At 42.6% G+C, this 21,775-nt stretch overlaps 1 protein-coding gene and 1 pseudogene across 2 annotated transcripts in view; both read left to right on the forward strand.

Moving 5' to 3' along the window:
* The window catches only part of GAB2 (GRB2 associated binding protein 2), a 213,465-nt gene that overhangs the window by 102,058 nt on the left and 89,632 nt on the right, over positions 1 to 21,775 (forward strand). The gene's annotated exons all lie outside the window — the stretch shown is intronic.
* On the forward strand, positions 13,861 to 21,488 carry LOC116563274 (annotated as a pseudogene).

Raw genomic sequence — 21,775 nt, forward strand, 5'->3', positions numbered from 1 at the left:
ATACTTGGTTGTCATCAGACCTTGGTGAAATTGTTTACTTCCCTGAACCTCAGTTAAACTATCTGGAAAATGGGAATAAGAATTCCTACTTCAGAAGATTATAGTGAATAATGAGACTATGTATAAAGCACTTAGCATGGTGTCTGGCATATGGATTGATAGTCGCCTTCCCTTACCAATGTGGTAGATTTTGTTAGATTGTATCTTTATCTTTCTCAGACTTAAGAAAGGCTAGCCATTGCTTTCCCTCCAGCACCTTTCTTTTTCCATTATACTCCCTTGGCATTCCATTTTCCTCTGCTCTTAATGTATGTACTTAATCTTCTGAGTAGAATGTAAATATTTAATCTTGCCTATTCCAAATGTTTTATTTATCATCTATCCAGGCACATTTGTGAGTAGAGACCAGCCCTGTGTAAGTCTCCTGAACTATCCACCATCACAGCATAAGTAAATAAGTGCGAATAAGTCTCTACTTTTGGGATCATACTTAAGTCAAAGATGTTACCGAAGGGAGCTTGTCTTACTTGAGAACCAGAGGAGCCTGCTAAAGATCAGCCCAGAGTATGATAATATACTTGTAGAATTGTACCTCCTACTGTGTACTCATGACCAATTACCTCATAGCAATAAGAAAGAATTTCACATTTTAAGAACATACTTTTTTTTTTTTTTTTTTTTAAAGATTCAGCGGGAGTCAGGCACAGTGGCTCACACTTGTAATCCCAGTACTTTGGGAGGCCCAAGGTGGGCAGATCACCTGAGGTCAGGAGTTTGAGACCAGCCTGGCCCACATGGCAAAACCCTGTCTTTACTAAAAATACAAAACTTAGCCAGGCATGGTGGCAGGCGCCTGTAATCCCAGCTACTCAGGAGGCTGAGGCAGGAGAATTGCTTGAATCCAGGAGGCAGAGGTTGCAGTGAGCCAAGATGGCACCACTGCACTTTAGCTTGGGCAACAGAGGCAGGCTTCATCTCAAAAAAAAAAAAAAAGATTCAGGGGGTACATGTGTAGGTTTGTTCCATGGATATATTGTCTGATGCTGAGGTGTGGGCTTCTATTGACCCTGTCACCCAAATAGTGAACACAGTACCCAATAGGTAGTTTATCAACCCTTACCCCCTACTCCCTCCTCTGACCTTTTTGGAGTCCTCAGTGTCTGCTGTTTCCATCTTTAGGTCTGTGTGTACCCAATATTTAACTCCCACTTACAAGTAAGAACATGTGGTATTTAGTTTTCTGTTTTGTTTTAGTTTGTTTTTTTTTTTGAGAGGGGAGAGTTTTTCCAACTAGCTGGAGTTACAGGCATGCAACACCACACCTGGATAACTTTTGTATTTTAGTAGATACGGGGTTTCACCATGTTGGCCATGCTGGTCTCGAACTCCTGACCTCAGGTGATCCGCCCACCTTGGCCTCCCAAAGTGCTGGGATTACAGACGTGAGCCACCGTATCAGGCCTGGTTTTCTGTTTCTGCATTAATTCACTTAGGCTAATGACCTCCATCTGCATAGCTGCTGCTGCAAAGGACATGATTCCATACCTTTTATGGCTGTGTAGTTTTCCATGGTGTATATTTACCATGCATTTTAAATCCATTCCACCATTGATAAGCACCTAGGTTGACACCATGACTTTGCTATTGTAGATAGGTGTAATAAACGTAGTGAGTGCATATGTCTTTCTGGCGGACCAATTTATTTTCCTTTGGGTATATACTCAGTAATGGGATTACTGGGTTGAATGGTAATTGTATTTTCAGTCTTTGCAAAATCTGTAAACTGCTTTCCACAGTGGCTGAAGTAATTTACATTCCCTTTGCTCCACAGCTTCCCCAGCATCTGTTATGGTTTTTTTTGGTTTTTTTTTTTTTTTTTACTTTTTAATAATAGTGATTCTGGGTGCTGTGAGATGGTCTCTCATTGTGGTTTTGAGTTGCATTTCTCTGATGATTAGTTATATTTGAGCATTTTTAAATGTTTGTTGGACCCTTGTATGTCATTTTTTGAGAAGTGTCTGTTCATGTCCTTTGCCTACTTTATAATGGTATTATTTGCGTTTTTCTTACTGAATTATTTCAGTTCTTATATAAAGATTCTTGCTATTAGTCGTTTGTCAGATGCATAGTTTACAAATATTTTCTCTCATTCTGTAGGTTGTCTGTTTACTCTTTTGATAGTTTCTTTTGCTGTGTATAAGCTCTTTCGTTTAATTAGGTCCCACTTGTCAATTTTTGTTTTTATTGTAATTGCTTTTGAAGACTTAGGCATAAATTCCTTGCCAAGGCTGATGTAAAGAAGGGTATTTTCTAGATTTTATTCCAGGATTTTTATAGTTTGAGATCTTACTTTTTTTTTTTTTTTTTTAAAGAAAGAGTCTCAGGCCGGGCGTGGTGGCTCACGCCTGTAATCCCAGCACTTTGGGAGGCCGAGGCGGGTGGATCACGAAGTCAAGAGATCGAGACCATCCTGGTCAACATGGTGAAGCCCCGTCTCTACTAAAAATACAAAAACATTAGCTGGGCATGGTGGCGCGTGCCTGTAATCCCAGCTACTCAGGAGGCTGAGGCAGGAGAATTGCCTGAACCCAGGAGGCGGAAGTTGCGGTGAGCCGAGATTGCGCCATTGCACTCCAGCCTGGGTAACAAGAGCAAAACTCCGTCTCAAAAAAAAAAAAAAAAAAAAAAAAAAAAAAGAGGCTCCCTCTGTCACCCAGCCTGGAGAGCAGTGGCATGATTTGGGCTCACTGCAACCTCTGCCTCCTGGGTTCAAGTAATTCTCCTGCCTCAGCCCCCTGAGTAGCTGGGATTACAGGTGTGTGCCACCATGCCCGGCCAATTTTTGTATTTATAGTAGAGGCAAGGTTTCACCGTATTGGCCAGGCTGGTCTCAAAGTCTTGACCTCAGATGACTCACCCTCCTCAGCCTCCCAGGGTGCTGGGATTACAGGCATGAGCCACTGTGCCTGGCCAAGATCTTACATTTAAGTCTTTAATCTATCTTGAGTTAATATTTGTGTATCATGATATGTAGGAGTACAGTTTTATTCTGCATATGTTTAGCCCATTCCAGCACCATTTATTGAAAAGTCTTTCCCCATTGATTTTTTTTGTTTGTTTAACTTTGTCACAGATCAGTTTGTTGTAGATGTGTGGCTTTATGTCTGGGTTCCCTATTCTGTTCCATTGGTCTGGGTGTCTGTTTTTGTAACAATATCATGCTATTTTGTTTACTATAGCCTTGTAGTATAGTTTGAAAGTTGAGTAATGTGATGCCTTCATCTTTGAAGAATATGTCATTTTTTAAATGCAAGTGGAGTACTTTTCAAAAGTTTTCCAAAAACTGAATTTTGGTTAAATCATACATCTAGTCTTCTCCCTCCTTTAGTATAATGTTTATAAAATGAGAGATATTTAGAGGAAATGCAGTGTGATCTGTACTGCATCTCTTAATTACAGGAATCAATTCTCTTTACTGCATACATACTCCACACTGCTGTGGGCTAGGAGTAAAAAGACATGAGCCATTATTCCTGCCTGCAAAGAACTTAAAATCACATCTATAGTAAAGAGGTAATTCAGCCAAAAAATATAACATAAAGTGATAAGTTTAATAGAGATAAGCAGGAGGTAGACTAAACCATTGCTATGGGTTGTTTCCGTCAGCTAGGGATAGATGGGAGATTGTGGGAGAGCATCCTGGAAGGAGTGATGTGGCAAATCTCTGTTCCCCTTCTTTCCTCTCTCTCAGCCCTTAGTACCAAGCTAAGGTTAATAAGTCCTTGGTACAGGGGTGTTCATATCCACCCCCATTTTCTTCAGTTACCATTCCTATATCCAGATGACATCCAAATTTACATCTCCTACCTATGCATGAACTTTTTGGACCAAATCCTTGGCCTGCAGCTTAGCTCCACAAGGATGTCTTGAAGACCCTCCGATTCTAAATGTCTAAAATTGAACTCAGTATCATATGCCCTATAGTAGATGTCCTTTGCTCCAGGAAACCTGCGTCAGTAGATGTCATAGTTGGCTCAAGCTAGAAACCTGTTAAGTCATTCTTCACTCTGTCTCAACCCCCACATTCCAGCAATGACTAAGAAATTGATCTGTTAAATATCTCTTTTGCGTTACCATATCTCTGTCTCTCTCTCCATGCCCACCATAGTTTAAGCCATCATTTCTTACTGGGACTCTAATATCTCCCAATTGAGGCGAGGCACAGTGACTCACTGCTGTAATCCCAGTACTTTAGGAGGCCACGGCAGGTGAATCACTTGAGCCCAGGAGTTTGAGATCAGCCTGAGCAACATGACAAAAACCCCATCTCTACCAAATATAAATACACACACACACGCATTAGCCAGGTGTGGTGATGAACACCTGTAATCACAGCTACATGGGAGGTTACAGTTAGCTGTCTATCACCACTACACTCCAGCCTGGGTAACAGAGTAATACCCTGTCTCAAAAAAGAAAAACGTCTCGCAGTTAATGTAACTGACACTCAGCTTGTTCTTCTCAAGCTTTTCACACACCAGCCAGAGTGATCTTTCTAGAACACATAGCCAGCCATAGCACTCCTCTTTTCTGTTGTCCTTAGGATGATGTCCAAATTCCTTAACTTCTTCCTACATTCAACAAGGAAAAGACCCTATTCCTTGCTATTCATTCTCGTGGTATTTTCCTTGATCATAATATTGATCATGCTTTATCATAATTACCTATATCTTAGCTGGGCATGATGGCACATACCTGTAATCCCAGCTACTGGGAGGCTGAGGCAAGAAGATTGCTTGAGCCAAAGAGCTCAAATCATGCCTGGGCAACACAGTGAGACTCCCATCTCTAGAAAAAAAGAAAATAAAATTGTTTTTCAAAATTATCTGTTTCTTCTCAGCTGGGTGCAGTAGATCACACCTATAATCCTAGCACTTTGGGAGGCCAGGGTGGACAGATCATTTGAGGCCAGGAGTTCGAGACCAGCCTGGCCAACATGGTGAAATCTGGTCTCCACAAAAATACAAAAATTAGCCGGCATGGTGACGTGTACCTGTAATCCCAGCTACTCGGGAAGCTGAGGCAGGGGAAGTGCTTGAACCCGGGAAGCAGAGGTTGCAGTGAGCTGAGATCATACCACTACACTCCAGCACTCCACCTTCACAGAGCAAGACTCAGTTTCAAAAAAAAAAAAATTTGGTTTTTTATATCTCTGCCAGATACTTGACTCTGAGATTATGAACTATGCCTGTTTTGTTTACTGCTATATCCTTAGCCCCTAGCGCAGTGCCTGGTATGCAATAGAATAATAAATGTGTAAATTAATTTTTTATTTTAAGTGCTTTTTAATAATTTTATATCCCATAAAATGAAAAGGCCTCAAATGTGGTTGTTTGCTAAGTATAGTTATATAGTAAATTATTTTTTATAGCAGATCTTGTTTAGTGTGCACATGGGTGAGAGATTCCAGTTTCTGTTATTATACCTGTTTCTGTCAAGAGCCATGGACATGAACATTATCATGCCTAAGGATAAGTTAGAGAGGAAGACATGGGAGAAAAAAACCCTAAAGAAAAGAAACTTTACCACTTTTACCCTCAGCTAGTACTGCAGTATGTACATACATACACCTTTTTCTTTCCTTTGAATTACCTTAAAGTCAGATGCTAGAAATGAGAATTATTGGGCAAAAAGGGATGAACATTTTTGAGGTATTTGACATACTGCCAAATTATTTTCCAAACACATAATACCAATAAATAGTTCAGAGCTACATAAAACAGTGTCTGTTTTATCACACTACTGGCAAGTGTCATGAAAATCTTTTTGCTGGCTTAGTGGAGGAAAGAATGGCTCTTCCCCACTCCTTTTAGTTAAGGTTTGGTCTTTTTCATCTGATTATTCATGCAGCTCCTTCTGAGGGAGCATCCAAACCCTCAAAGACTTGTTCAGAGTTGGGCCTGCAACCTCAGCAGCCTCTGGGGCACAGCATCTCTGTTGTGCAGCGGCAGGGAGGGGCAGGGATGGAGGGAAAACATAACACAAACCACACCATTGTTAGGGGATGAGGTTGCTGGGATAATGCTGTGAGAAGGGATGAAAAGAACGATTCTCCATTCTTGATTGTTGTGATTTCCAGGGATGAGCCAACAGCTCCAGCGCGGGAAGGGATGGGTCTTTACTACATCCAGATGCTCCTTTTTCCAGTGCTGCCTCCCATTATTTCTGGTGCGAAGGGGCGGAGGATAGCATAGCAGCTGAAACAGATTAACTTTTATGCCAGTTTCCTCCCTTTGAGTGATTGCCCTGGACCCGGGGACATTCAGAATTTGTCAGAAACTGTTTAGAAATAAGAACGTGGTTCAAGGTCCCTGGTGTTTAAGAGCCAACCTTCTGGAGTTTGCGCACCATTCCTGCCTTTATCTATGGGAGCTGCTTGAGGCAAAGAAATCTTTCTTTCCTCTCCTTTCCTACTGCCACTGCCATTGTTCAGGCCCTCATCCTGTTTTGTCTGGGCTTCCTGTTTCCCTTAATCTATCCTCATCTATGCTGTTGCCAAAGTGATATTTCTAACATGTATACTGGATCTTATCCCTCTCCAGTTAAAACTGTCGGTGGTCCCCCACTGCCTTCAGGATAGAATCCAAACTCCTTTTCCCAGCTTTTTTGAGCGTTTAGCAATCAAATCTCAAAGTGTCTTCCCAGAATGGCTCCCTACCCTTCTCTGGACTGTGCTGGGACCCTGACTAATGCGTGCACTCTTTGTAAAGTGCTTGTGCTGGTCCCTCCACCTGATAGCCCTTCTGCCTCTGTTCCACCGGATTCACTCCTAATCCCCTCACCTCCCTCCTCAAAGAGAAGTCCCCCTCAGTTATCACCTCTGTGATGGATTTTCCCTGGATTTCCTCTGGTAGGTAATCAGTGCTGTTCCTGTAACCCTCCTATATACAAGATTGTGATTTCTGTTATTATTTTCCCCTAAATCAGGAATTATCTTCCTTTTGTATATTTGCATTTGTGGGTCCCCAGCCCTTAGTACAGTATTTGACATATAATAAATGCACCAGAATATCTCATTTCCTTCCTTCCTGCTAGCCTGTTTCTAAGTTCTTTTACCTTCAGTGTGTTCTTAGTTTTAGAGTTACAAGGAAATGTAATATAGTTTAATCTTCTTTTTCTTCTTTTTTAATGCTTGACAAAACTAAAGCCCATAGAAGAAAAGACTTCGCTCTGGGATGCTCAGCCAGATATAGTGGCAGGGGTGGTTAGGGCTGATCCCCTTAGGTAACTTAAAAAGAACCTTGAAACAAAGGATTGCATCAGGAGGAAGGAAGGAGTAAAGATTGATTGCCAAAATTCTTTGCAGAATGCTTAATATATGTTACCTTTTTAGAAATTATTTCTTTTTTTATTGTGATAAAATACATGTAACATAAAGTTTACCATCATAGTCATTTTTAAGTGTATATTTCAGTGATGTTCAGTGCATTCATATGGTGCAACCCTCACCACCATCCGCCTCCAAAACTCCTTTCAGCTTCCCAAACTGAAACTATACCCATTAGATATTTGATGCCCTATTCCTCCAGTTCCTCAGTCCCCAATAACCCCTGTTACTGTTACACTTTCTGTCTCTCTGAATTTGGCCACTATAGGTTTGTCATGTAAGTGGAATCGTATGGTATTTGTCTTTTTCTAACTTATTATTTGACTTAGCATAATGCCCTTAAGGTTCATGCCTGCTGTAGCATGTGCCAGAATTTCCTTCCTTTTTAAGCTGAATAATATTCCATTGTGTGCATATACTTTGTTTTGTATCTCCATTCATCCATCAGTGACGTGCGTACCTTCTACCTTTTGGCTATTCTGACTATTGTTGCAATTAATATAGGTGTAAAAATAATGTGTTTGCATCTCTGCTTTCAATTTTTGGGGGCCTGTATCCAAAAGTAGAATTATTAGATCATATGGTAATTCTAATTGCAATTTTTTGAGGAATTGCCATACTCTCTTCTATAGCAGCTGCATCATTTTATATCCCCACGAACATTGCACAAGGGTTCCAGTGTCTCCACATTCTTACAAACACTTAATTCTTTTTTTTTATAGTAGCCATGTTAATAGGTGCAAGGTAGTATTTCATTGTTTTGATTTGCATTTCCCTAATGATTAGTAACATGAGCATCTTTTCATGTGCTTGTTGGCTATTTTGTATTCCTTTTTTGGAAAAACGTCTGTTCAAGTCCTTTATCCATTTTTAGTTAGGTTGTTTGTTTTTGTTGTTGTTATAGTAGTTCTTTATATATTCTAGCTATTAACCCCTTATAATCCTATACCAGTCAGCATTCTCCAGAGGGACAGAAGTAATAGAATATATTTTTATATGAAAGGAAGTTTATTCGGGAGAACTGGCTTACACAATTATAACACAAAGTCCTACAAGAGGCCATCTGCAAGCTGGGGAAGAGAGAAGCCAGTAGTGGCTCAGTCTGGGTCTGAAAGCCTCAAAACCAGGGAAACCAACACTGCAGCCTTTAAGTCAGTCCCAAAGGCCTGATACGTTTCCCCCAACCCCCCGCCCCATGCAAGTCCCAGAGTCTAAAGGCCAAAGAACCTGGATTCTGATGTCCAAGGACAGAAGGAGCGGGAGGAATCATCCAGTATGATGGGGGAATGGTGAGTTGGGAGAAGAAAACCAGGAGACTCAGCAAGCAAGCTTATCCCACCTTCTTTAGCCTCACTATCAGGCTGTCAGTCAATTGGATGGTACCCATCCACATTGAGGGTGGGTCCTCCCAACACCTTCACAGACACACCCAAAAACAACACTTCACCAGCCGTCTAAGCATCCTTTAATCTAATCACGTTAACACCTAATATTAACCATCACAAATCCTTTACCAGATGTGTGATTTGCAAATATTTTCTTCCATTCAGTGGATTCTCTTTTTAGTTGGTTGACTGTGCCCTTTGATTCACAAAAGTTTTAAATTTTGATGTGGTCCAATTTATTTTTTCCTTTTTACCCATACCTTTGGTGTCATATCCAAGAAAACACTGTCAAATCCAGTGTCATGAAACATTTCTTCCATGTTTTCTTCTGAGACGTTAATCGTTGTCATTCTTACATTTAGGTCTTTGGTCCATTTTGAGTTAACTTTTATATATGGTATAAGGGTCCAGCAGTTTTTTGCATGTAGATGACCGGCACTATTTGCTACAAAGTTCTGTTATTTTGTTGTATGTGTGTGATAATCCTCGGATGTGTTGTAACTACTGTATAGATGAGAAAACAGAAGGTGAAATATCCTTGAGGATCCCTTAAAAGCAGGCTCCTTGCTATCCTTGGCAGGTCAAAGATATTTAAAGGGCAGGGAAAAGCCATTTTGAAATAATGTGAGAAAATGAGAGGAAAAGCAAAACAAAATAAAACAAGATTTGAATAGGCAGCTGGCCGTGAGCAGAACTTTGAAGTGTGTTTATAGTTCAGTCAGAGACCTCCTCCCCTGGCCCTTTTACTCTCCTTCCTTCTCTTATTCTCTCAATTAGCTCCTTCGGTTTACTGTCCCTTTTGAAACTCTTTGAAAGCTTTTCTACAGTCCGTGTGCAACCTGTTTTCTGAGCTTTAACTGCTGTCTCTCCCGTCCTGCCACTGTGAAGCTATAATGGAGCCATGTTAGTTCTCACTCCTCCCATAGCAAGCCCTGCCTTTACAGACCATGATCATTTTATTCACTTTACCTTTAGTGTGCTACGGTTTTTCTCCAAGGCCTCTTGATGGTGGGGGCACCTGTTCACCTCTGCGTCCCAGTAGTATTATGGCACAGAGGTGGCTGCTCTGTAAATGTGTCAAAAAGATGACTAAACAGTTTTTGTTCCTTTGCATAATCATTCCACATACGCAATATAGTCTTATTTTCAGGGATTTAAAATAAGCATGTGGCCTGGTCTCCATCCACCAGTGATTGCAATCTAGCTGGGAGAAAGCAGGATGCTTTTATATACACTTGACACTTTAATATTCTGTATAACATGTTATACTTGTAGCATTCAGTGAATGACAGGGAAGACTTGTTTTACCTCCATTTTACTATTAAGATACTAAAGCAGAGCAAAGTTGAGGGGTTTGGCTGAAATCACATAACTACTAGCAGGAGATCAAGATGGGACTTAAGCCTAGGGGACTGACATCAGGCAAGATGCTTAACCACTTTAAGCTACTCAGTTTGTTCATCTACAAAATGAGGATAATAGGATCTACTTTCTAAGTGGTTGTGAGTATTGAAAATGAGACAATATGGTTCTAGGCGCTTCGGAGCCGCAGCTTAGGTGCAGATGTGGCCAAGTCCAAGAACCACACCTCACACAACCAGTCCCGAAAATGGCTCAGAAATGGTATTAAGAAACCCCGATCACAAAGATACAAATCTCTTAAGGGGATGGACCCCAAGTTCCTGAGGAACATGTGCTTTGCCAAGAAGCACAACAAGAAGGGCCTAAAGAAGACGCCGGCCAACAACGCCAAGGCCATGAGTGCAGATGCTGAGGCTATCAATGCACTAGTAAAGCCCAAAAAGGTTAAGTCCAAGATCCCAAAAGATGTCAGCCACAAGCTCGATCGACTTGCCTACATTGCCCACCCCAAGCTTGGGAAGTGTGCTCATGCCCACATTGCCAAGGGGCTCAGGCTATGCTGGCCAAAGGCCAAGGTCAAAGCCAAGGATCAAACCAAAGCCCAGGCTGTAGCTCCAGCTGCAGTTCCAGCTCAGGCTCCCAAAGGTGCCCAGGCCCCTACAAAGGCTTTAGAGTAGATATCTCTGTCTGCCAATGTGAGGACAGAAGGGCTGATGTGACCCGCCCCTCATCCCCCCCCAGCTTTGGGCTGCCCTCTGCATGGGGCTGGGGTCCTCCTGTGCTATTTGTGCAAATAAACCTGAGGCAGGAAAAAAATGAGACAATGTGAGTGAAGAATTTTAGCATGTCATATGGGGCACAATGAAAGCTACCATTACTTGTCTGTCTATATGGTGTTTTTGTCACTGCTCAAACACTTTCAGTGTATTACTTTGGAAAAGAGGCTTGCAAGTACCATCACAATAGTTCTGCCCTGTACTGTTGGGAATATTAATGGCCACTCCTGTTTTACATGCAAGTCCTATGTCAAGCACCTCATGTGATGCCTGCCTGACTCAGGGCTCGATGAATGGTTCCTTTACTTCCCCTCCTGGCTTTGTGCTTTTATGGGTGAATTGCATGGGATTTGACAATCCCACATCCAGAGATTAACTAGCTGAATAACCCAACTAGAACTAAAACTTAGAGTTCTGCCATGTTTTTCAGACCGTGGCTTCTTTTCCATTATTCTTTCTACAGACTTTCATGCGTTCTCTTCACATTTTTTGGTAGGTGGATTTAAGTTGGTAGGATCACTGAGGCATAGTAGAAGCTAATCTGTACTGATGTCTTATTTTCAATTTGTAGAGGCCCCAGGGCTCTTGTGTGATAAATGGTGCTGTGTAAATTAAAATGCAACTAAGGGTGTCTTCAGTGTTTCTTAAATTAAGTTTATTATGTGTGGTAATTTCCACCTAGAGGCTTTTGTTGTTATTTGTTGTAGTGACTATGGCAGTAATGAGCCTGCTCCCAGAAAAGCTTGGCACATGCCCCATAGACAGTTTATTTGCATTTGGCAGGACTCCATGGTGTACCCTGAACAAATGAATCAGCCTATTGGAGGGGTGGGGAAACTGAATCATAGGGAGGCTGTGGGTCTTGCACATGATCCCTGGTGATCCTGAGATGGGGGAATACCAGAGTTCTGTGTCCTGTTCCTGGCTGGGTTATTCCTTAGCCTCAGGATTTGGGAGCATCAAGCCCCATGTAGTTCACCTTTAGAAGCACAAAGCCAGGAGAGGAAGTAAAGAAATCACTGATTCAACCTTGAGTCAGGCAGGCATCACATGAGGTGCTTTGACAGGACTCACATGTAAAAGAGGAGTGGCCATTAATATTCTCAACAGTCCGGGATTCGGATTCAGTCTTTGCTTTATTGTGGTAGGTACCACTGTTTATCTGGCAGCTGCATTGATCCAAACCACATGAAGAAATGAAAAAAAATATGCTGGAAAAAAAAAGCTTTAGAGTGATCCCAGAGAACACACTAAGGCTATACACATCAAAATCTCATGACAACCTTATAAGATAAATAGAGTAGATGACGCCTTCTTCATGAGTCTTAGAGAAGCCAAGAAACTTGCTTGAGATGGGGTGATCACAGAGTAAATAGCACACCAAGGACTGACAGATCACCACTTAAACATTCTCTGAGTTAACATGAAACATTATATCATGTTTTATATTACACACACACACACACACACACACACACACACACACACACACACATTTTTTAGTTCCTGTTTCTACCACCCTTGTTGGGAGTTGAGGACACCAGATCTGAGAAGTTTCAGTACTTTTCTGTCTGAGACATGTGAGGCAGGTCTTGGTGAGCAAAAAGAGCCCAGAACAGAGAGTCATTAAGTCCTTGCTTTGCCGATTTATAACTTTATATCTACAATTAAGTTACTTAATCACTTCATGCTCCCACTTTCTTTATCTTTAAAATGGGATAATAATAGTAACAACTCATGGGATAGTTGTAAGGGTGGAATGAGCTCTTATATGTAAAGTGCTCAGGAGAGTGCCTGGTCCAGAGCAACTGTGTTTTGTTTTTGTTGTTGTGGCCGTGATAAAGACCACACAGCTTCGAGAAACCCCAAAATCTCCCTCTCGTTTCCCTCCTGCTTTCTTATTGAGGAACTGTAGGGAAATAACCTTTTTTTTTTTTTTTTTTTTTTTTTTTAATACTCCACAGGTCATGTTGGCTCAGAGTTTACACTAAATACCAAGTGCATTCAGTTAGTTGTGCCCTCAGTTCAGGGTATCTTACACAGTGTTCTGCCCTGTGACATGGACCCAGGTAAAGGGCTTTCAAGCCTAGACATGGGAGGAAGGTTAGTATTCCCAATCATTTGCAGCCAGGCATGAAGCCAATGTCTGTCAATAGAGCCTGCACTGGACAGCACTGTTTATTAGGTAAAATTCTCAGTGGAACCCTGCTATGCCTCTTTCCTGTGCCTCCCACCCCATCTCAGGGCCTTGGGGCTCTGGCCTCTGCATGACCTAGTGGGATTGAGCTTCAGTAAGCACCTCTTCTTGCCCACAGCCTCGAATCTGACTACCACCTCGCTCCAAGTCCAGTTGCCTCAGGCTTTCTAGGTGTCTTGCTACACTAGCAAACTAATTGTATCTTAGGTATTTATGGAAAGAATTAATGAATAAACAAGTGTATCGAGGCAATTTAAAAGCAGTATAATAAATAGTACCAATACATCTGCCCAGCCCACAGCCTGGCACATAGAGGCTTTTGTTGTTATTTGTTGTAGTGGCTTAATGAAAGCTTACTGAATAATTTATTACTTTTGGTGTAATGCATTAACTATCCTAACTGTATGTTAGAAGCCCAGTTCAAATGCTGCCTCCTTTGTTGAACTGTTCTTGTATCAAATACAAATTCTCCCTTTTCTATAATCGAACTTTATAGAAAAGTTTATATGTATAGAGTTTATAAAATATTCTTTAAGGGAAAAAAAAAAAAACCTTTAATTTCTTTTTTTTTTTTTTTGAGACAGAGTCTCACTCCATCACCAGGCACCAGGCTGGAGTGCAGTGGTGCAACCTCGCCTCACTGCAACCTCCGCCTCCTGAGTTCAAGCAATTCTCCTGCCTCCGCCTCCAGAGTAGCTGGGACTACAGGCGTGCACCACCACGCCCAGCTAATTTTTTTTTTGTATTTTTAGTAGAGATGGGGTTTCACCCTGTTGGCCAGGCTGGTCTCAATCTCTTGACCTCGTGATCCAGCCGCCTCGGCCTCCCAAAGTGCTGGGAACGTTTAACTTCTATTACCTTATTTGATTCCTGTGACAAAGCTGTCAGGATTATCCTCTTCATTTTGTAATTGAAACTGAGGCTTAGGTATATGAAAGAGCCCATGTTTATGTAGTTCTTAAGTAATGAAGCTGACCCCAAATCTTATTTTCAGGCATATAAAATGTGCCTAATAAGTGTTCAATAAATATGGGGGAAAGAAAAATTTAACTTTCACATAGTAAATTATTTCTACTTAAGTACGTTGTACTGGCAGATGTATATTTTATGGAGTTGTGCCCATATTTTAACTTCGCCACTAGAACAGAAGCCCTTTTAGTCTGAGGGCTGTCTTGTCCTGTTCCCCCTGCTTCCCGGAACTTCGCACATAATAAATGTTTGAAAGTAAATTGCTAATTTTAACAGGGTTCTTCAGTAGCAGAATTTCATACAAAATCAGTGTAGAGACAGAAAAAAGCTTTAGTGGGGAGACGAATCAAACTTTTTTCCTATATAGAAAGCTCCCTAATGGCCCTTCTTATTTTTTTAGAATGAACTGTAGGACATACCCACAAGGGTCCTCTTTCTGATGGGGGCTACGAGGCTCAGGGAGCCTCAGCTGTTACACACAGCAGGGACTCGAGGACAGTGGTGCTGGAACACCAGGCCTGGTCTGCAGTTTGCCTTGGCAAACTGAGATTCATCACTATTAATATCTGAGCTTTCTATTAATAACCCTTTTCACTGTGAGCTCATTTAAATCTTCTGTTCTCTAAGCTATTTTTAACCACAAATTCTTGGGCCTGGTTCCCACTTAGAGATCATAGCTTCCATTTTGGTTTTTGTACTTGCAGAAATAATAGGAATTCTGCCCCCACTGTTTCTCAGAGGACTGTATCTGAATTGTAGGTGGGGCAATTCTTTGTGATGCAAGACTTTATCCTATGCATGGTTTGAGGTTAATATACCTGTCCTCTGCCCTCTAATGCTTATAAGGTTTTCCAGACATTACGACAACTTACCCCACCACCACCACCGCCACCACCACATACTGATATTTCTAACCCTCCCCAAAGTGAACAGTACTGGTACTGAATGAAAGCCACCATAACGAGACACCTATTTCTGTCACCCTTGATGTCTCTCTGTTAACTTGAGTTCCTAGTCAAGGTAGAACTAGGAAACGGGATGTTACACTCTATATCCTGAGAAAAGCAGCTTTTCTGTTTTCTCAGAGCTCTCCACTTTGTAAAATAGAGAAGCACATTAAGATCTTGGGGATTGTGCTGCTCAGACCAATTGAATATCACTGTTGCTCTGTCAAGACAAATTAAAAATATATATATTAGCCAGGCGTGGTGGCATGTGCTTGTTAAGTCCCAGCTACTCAGGGGGCTGAGGTGGGAGGATCTCCTGAACCCTGGGGCGGATGAGGTTGCAGTGAGCCGTGATTGTGCCACTGTACTCCAACCTGGGCAACAGACCGAGACCCTGTCTCAGTTTTTTAAAAAAAGTGGGCGGCGTTTAACCACAAGATTTTATTCTCTTAAAATTACATGAAGCCTGGGGAGGGGGACAGGGACTGGGGAAAGGCTGTTAATTAGCACAGAATTTATTTTTGGGTAATGAAAATATTCTGGAATTAAATAGTGGTGATGGTAGTACAACCTTGCAAGTATACTAAAAGCTACTGAATTGTACACTGTACATGGTAGACTGTATGTCATGTGAATCACATTTCATTTTGTTTAATTGCATGAGTCTGCTACTCTTAGTATTTCCCTAGCTGTCATCTGATCTCCCAAGCTTGAAAGTTTAAAAATCTGGCAGCTACTTTTGACTCTCCTCTTTCCCACAGTTTCCATTTCTAATGGGTCACTAAGACCTAACTCCTAAGTAATTCTCAAAACCCTTTTTTTTTCTGTCCCCACTACCAATGACATTACTCAGGCTCTCCCTTGCCTGTACTATTATGAGTAGCTGTTAATTTCTCTTCCTGTCTCTAGACTTTTCCCACCCTCAGCATCCTTCCAGGGTGTTTCCAACTATGTCTTCAGCTTTTTATTGTGAAATGTAATACACATACAAAAATTACACAAAATATATACTGTACTATAATGGAAACACCCGTATAACTTACCACCCATGTCAAAAAATTGCCAGTACACCAGAAATCCCTGAATGTCTCTTTCCAATCATACTCTTCTTACTTTACCCCATTCCCTCTTTCAAGTCTCATGACTTTGGTGGTAATCATGTTCTTGCTCTTGTTTGCTGTTTTACCATAAGCGTATATATTCTCAAGTAATATTGTTAGTTTTGTTTATTTTTGAACTTCAGATAAATGAAAACACATTTTTATTCTTGCTTCCTTCTCTCAGCATTCTGTTTGTAAAATTCACTCAAGTTGTTGTGTATAGCTTGGTTGTATTTTCTTAAAACCTAGATCTGATCCTGTTTCTTCTAGTCACGTAGATGCTAAGTTCAAACTCCTTGATAATGGCAACATTCAAGTCCTCCAGGATCCTATCTTGTATCAGGTCATTTGCAGTGACCTCCCTCCCCACATCCTTTCGCATAATCACATCAAAGATGCCCCATCTTTCTTTGAGTAGGGGTCTTGCTCTGTCGCCTAGCCTGGAGTGCAGTGTCTCAGTCACAGCTCACTGCACCCTCCACTTCCCATAGACCCTTTCTTTCTTTCTATGCCTCCTGTGCTTGAAATCTAGACTGTCTTTCTCCTCTTTCATCCTGGCATATTTTTGACTCCCTCCTCAAGGTATAATAGCTCGTTTCCTTAATTATTTATACTGTCTCTCCCTGTTTTAACACTTATAACATGTCTAGTATTATAAGTGTTACAGGCCCAAGCATCTGGAGTTCCGATATCCAGGGGCAGAGAAAGATGGGTGTCTCAGCTTCAGAAAAGAGAACACTTTCCCTCTGCCTCTTTGTTCTTTCCAGGCTCTCAACAAATTGAATGGTTCTAACCCACATTGCATGAGAGTAAATCTTCCATACTCAGTTCAGTGATTCAAATGCCAATCTCTTCCAGAAACACCCTCACAGACATATCCAGAAAAAATGCTTTATCAACTATCTGGGTATCCCTTAACCCAGTCAAGTTGGCACCTAAAATAACCCATCACACTGTTATATTCTCACTTATCTTGTTTTAAAAAAAGAACTTTCATATACTTAATTCCATTGAATATCATCAACTCATATTTTCACAGGTTCAATTAGTTATAAAATTAAAATGTTATAACTTGGACAGTGGGAGCCCCTTTAAATCATATCTTTTTGACTCAACATCTCTCTCTTTTTCTCTCTTTAACATTTTTTGTAGAGATGGGATCTCACCATCTTACTCTTGCTGGTCTGAAACTCGTGTGCTCAAGGGATCTTCCCTCCCACCTTGGCCTCCCAAAGTGCTGGGATTACAGGTGTGAGCCACCACGCCTGGCCAAGTTCTTAACATTTTTTTTTTTTCTGTGATTTATTTTTTTCCTTTTTTCCCCCCATCACAAATTTCACACACAATTCTGTGATATATTTTAAAGCAACTTTGCCTTTATTAATGAATAAAAAGAATTTTCAATCTTATCTTTATTGTTATTATTATTATTACTACTTCCCAACGTAGAATCAACCCCTTTCCAGAGAGTTCTGATTCCTTTGGTCGAAAATAATGCAAAGGACCACTTCTAGAACTCTGGGTGCACATGAGAGGTTGTAGTGTTCATGTTGCTGCCATGGGCTACTCTTAGTGACTGAGTTGGAAAGGTAGTTTTTTCAAGGTTATGAGTTCATGGAAGGGTGCTGTATATAACGTGGAGTGCATGGTTTTGTTGCCCATTAATATTGTCTCCTACATAAATATTAGGAGATATTTTAATTTTTATTAGGAGGTATTTTTACAGCCCTTTTGCCCAGGGCGATAGCGTGAAAGTTGTTGATGGAAGCACTGTTCAGTCGTGTTGGAATCAAAACAGTGGGGACCCTGCGCCATGTCGCAACTGATTGTGAAGAACCTCCCAAGTGGGATGAAGAAGGAGCATTTCAGGCAGCTGTTTGCCGCCTTCGGCACGCTGACGGACTGCAGCCTGAAGTTCACCAAAGATGGCAAGTTCCGCAAGTTTGGCTTTATCGGCTTCAAGACGGAGGAAGAGGCCCAAAAGGCACGGAAGCATTTTAACAAGAGCTTTATTGATACATCCCAGATCACAGTGAAGTTCTGCAAGTCGTTCGGGACCCGACAAAACCCAGAGCCTGGAGCAAACATGCCCAGAAACCAAGCCAGCCCAAGCAGCCTCCAAAAGACTCTGCTACTCCAGAAATTAAGAAAGACGAGAAAAAGAAAACAGTGGCAGGTCAATTGGAGAAGGAGGATACAGAATTCCAGGAGTTTCTGTCGGTCCATCAGAGGCCAGTGCAGGCAGCCACTTGGGTGAACGATGGCCTGGATAATGACGCCTCAAAAGGGAAGAGCAAGCCGGCCAGCGACTACCTGAACTTCGACTCCGATTCCGGGCAGGAGAGTGAGGAGGAGGGAGCTGGGGAGGACCTGGAAGAAGAGGCAAACCTCAAAAGGAAGGCAGCTGTGCAGAAGGAGCTGTCGGACATGGACTACCTGAAGTCCAAGATGGTGAAGTCCGGGTCATCCCCTTCCTCAGAGGAAGAGGAAAGTGAAGATGAAGCCGTGCACTGTGATGAAGGGAATGAGGTCGAGGAAGAGGGTTCCTCCACCACTCCAGCCCTGCAGGAAAGAGACGGCAAGGGTGTAGGCCAAGAGCAAGGAATGCCAGCTGGGAAAAAGAGGCCACTGGAGGCCAGAGTCGAGGCAGAAAAACCAGCAAAGGAACCCAGCACCTGCCGCACCGTGAAACTGCAGGGAGCCCCGTTCAACGTCACAGAGAAAAATGTTTTGAAATTCCTGGCGCCCCTGAAGCCAGTGGCCATTCGAATTGTGAGAAACGGTCATGGGAATAAAAACAGGGTACATCTTTGTGGATTTCAGCAACGAAGAGGAAGTGAAGAAAGCTCTGAAATGCAACCGGGAGAACATGGGTGGGCGCCACATTGAGGTGTTCAGGGAAAAGAACGTCCCCACCATCGAGGGTCCGCCAAAGAATAGCACCAAATCCTGGCAAGGCCGGATGCTCGGGGAGAACGAAGAGGAGGAGGACCTGGCCGGGTCTGGAAGGCTCTTTGTATGGAACCTGCCCTACACCAGCACTGAGGAGGACCTGGAGAAGCTCTTCTCCAGATACGGTCCCCTGTCTGAGCTCCACTACCCCAACGACAGCCTGACCAAGAAGCCCAAGGGTTTTGCATTCGTCACCTTCATGTTCCCTGAGCATGCTGTGAAGGCCTACTCGGAGGTGGATGGGCAGGTATTCCAGGGCAGAATGCTCCATGTGCTACCGTCTACCATCAAGAAGGAAACTAGCAAAGATGCCAGTGCACTGGGATCGTCGTCCTGCAAGAAGAAGAAGGAGGCCCAGGACAAAGCCAACAGCACCAGCTCTCACAACTGGAACACGTTATTCATGGGGCCGAATGCCGTGGCCGATCCCATCTCACAGAAGTACAGCGCCACCAAGAGTCAAGTTTTTGACCATGAGACCAAGGGCCGCGTGGCCGTACGCATGGCTCTGGGGGAGATTCAGCTTGTCCAGGAAGTGCGGCGCTTCCTCATAGACAACGGGGTCAGCCTGGATTCCTTCAGCCAGCCTGCAGCAGAGCGAAGCAAGATGGTGATTCTGGTGAAGAACCTCCCGGCAGCCACCCGTCGGCCGAGCTGCAAGAGACCTTCGGCCCTTTTGGCAGCCTGGGCCGCGTGCTGCTGCCAGAGGGTGGAATCACCGCCATCATAGAGTTCCTGGAGCCCCTGGAGGCCCGCAAGGCCTTCAGGCATCTGGCCTATTCCAAGTTCCACCACATCCCTCTGTATCTGGAGTGGGCTCCGGTCGGCGTCTTCTCCGGCGCAGCCCCACAGAAGAAAGAGCCCCAAGACGCACCTCCGGAACCCACGGAAAAGGACCAAGCAGAGCCAGAAACCGGGTCCAATGGTGAAACCCCAGAAGATGAAAATCCAACGGAGGAAGAAGCAGACAATTCTTCAGCAAAGAGGGAAGAGGAGGAGGAGGAGGAAGAGGAAGAAGAAGAGGAGAGCCTCCCAGGTTGTACTCTGTTTATTAAGAATCTCAATTTTAACACAACAGAGGAGAAGCTGAAGGAAGTGTTTTCCAAAGTGGGGACAGTGAAGAGCTGCTCCATCTCCAAGAAGAACAAAGCAGGAGCACTGATTTCAGTGTGGCTTGGATTTGTGGAATACAGGAAGCCAGAGCAAGCCCAGAAAGCTCTCAGGCAGCTCCAGGGACACATCGTGGACGGCCACAAGCTGGAAGTGAGGATCTCAGAACGAGCCACTAAGCCAGCCGTGACATCAGCTCAGAAGAAACAAGTTCCCAGAAAGCAGACCACCTCCAAGATCCTGGTGCCAAACATCCCCTTCCTGGCCCACAGGGGGGAGACCCCAGAGCTCTTCAGCAGGGAGACAGGAACTACCCAAATTATATCAAGATAGAAGAACTAGCGTTGGCCAGCCTACAGAAGGAATGCCCAAGAGGGAGTATTCAGGGCTCTGACTTACAGCAAATGTCACTGAAAATCAGATTTCTGCTGAGGGCAAAATTAAACGAATATATATGAAACTGTCAGGATGGCTAAAATAAAAAATAGTGATGACACAAAATGCTGAGAATGATTTAGAGAAACTGGATTGTGTGGACAGTTTCTTACAAAGTAGAATGTGCTCTTTCCCTATGACCCAGCGATTGCACTCTTGGGCATCAATACCAGAGAAATGAAAACTCATGTTCGCATAAAAACAGATTCACGTGTCCATCAACTGATGAATTGATAACAAAATGGGGTGTATTCATACAATGGAATGTTATTTGGCCATAAATAGGAATGAACTACTGATCACGTGGATGAACCTTGAAAACATGATGCTGAGTGAAAGAAGCCAGATGCAAAAGGCGGCCATATATCCTATGAGTCCATTTATGTGAAAGGCCCGGAATACAGTCTGTATGTGTGGGTTCCACATCCACATATTCCACCCATAGATTCCACCACCCACAGATCGAAAATATGCAGATGGGACTTGAGCATTCCTGGATTTTGGTACCCATGAGGGTCCTGGAACCGATCCCTTGTGGATTCTGAGGGACGACTGTAGGCACATCCGTACAGACAGAAGGTCAGTTCACAGTTGCTTAGGTCAGAGGCACTGGATAAAGGGTACAGGACTTCTATTTGAGGTAATGAAAATGTTCTAGAATTGACTGTGGCAAGGGTTGCACAGCTCTGTACAGATAGCACAAACCATTGAGTTGTGCACGTCAAATAGGTGAATTGTATGAGATGTGAATTATATCTCAATAAAGCTGCTACCCCCTCCAAAAAAAAAAAAAAAGGAGGTATTTTAATTACTTGCTATGGTCACTTGCATTGAATTATGCCCAAATACAGGCCTCGTGAGAGATACATGTTCAAAACAATTAGAAGATAAAATTTGATATCTATACATAACACATTTTTAAAAACATATATACCTTAATTTATCTTTTCCTCTCTGTAACTATGTTAGGTGGGTAGAATTTGGTCTGTTTTACAAACAAGGAAACTAAGACACACTCATTAGGGTCACGAAGCTAATAAGTAAAGGCTGGAATTTTTAACCTGTATCTTCAGAATCTAAATCCTGTTTATTTTCCACTGTCTGTGCATCCTTTCAATCTCTGCCTTCAAGAAACTTATGAACACTTGTGTACCT

The sequence above is a fragment of the Sapajus apella genome, unplaced genomic scaffold (genome assembly GCF_009761245.1).
Source record: "Sapajus apella isolate SASKATOON/1434 unplaced genomic scaffold, GSC_monkey_1.0 scaffold34, whole genome shotgun sequence".
In the NCBI taxonomy this organism is placed as follows: domain Eukaryota; kingdom Metazoa; phylum Chordata; class Mammalia; order Primates; family Cebidae; genus Sapajus; species Sapajus apella.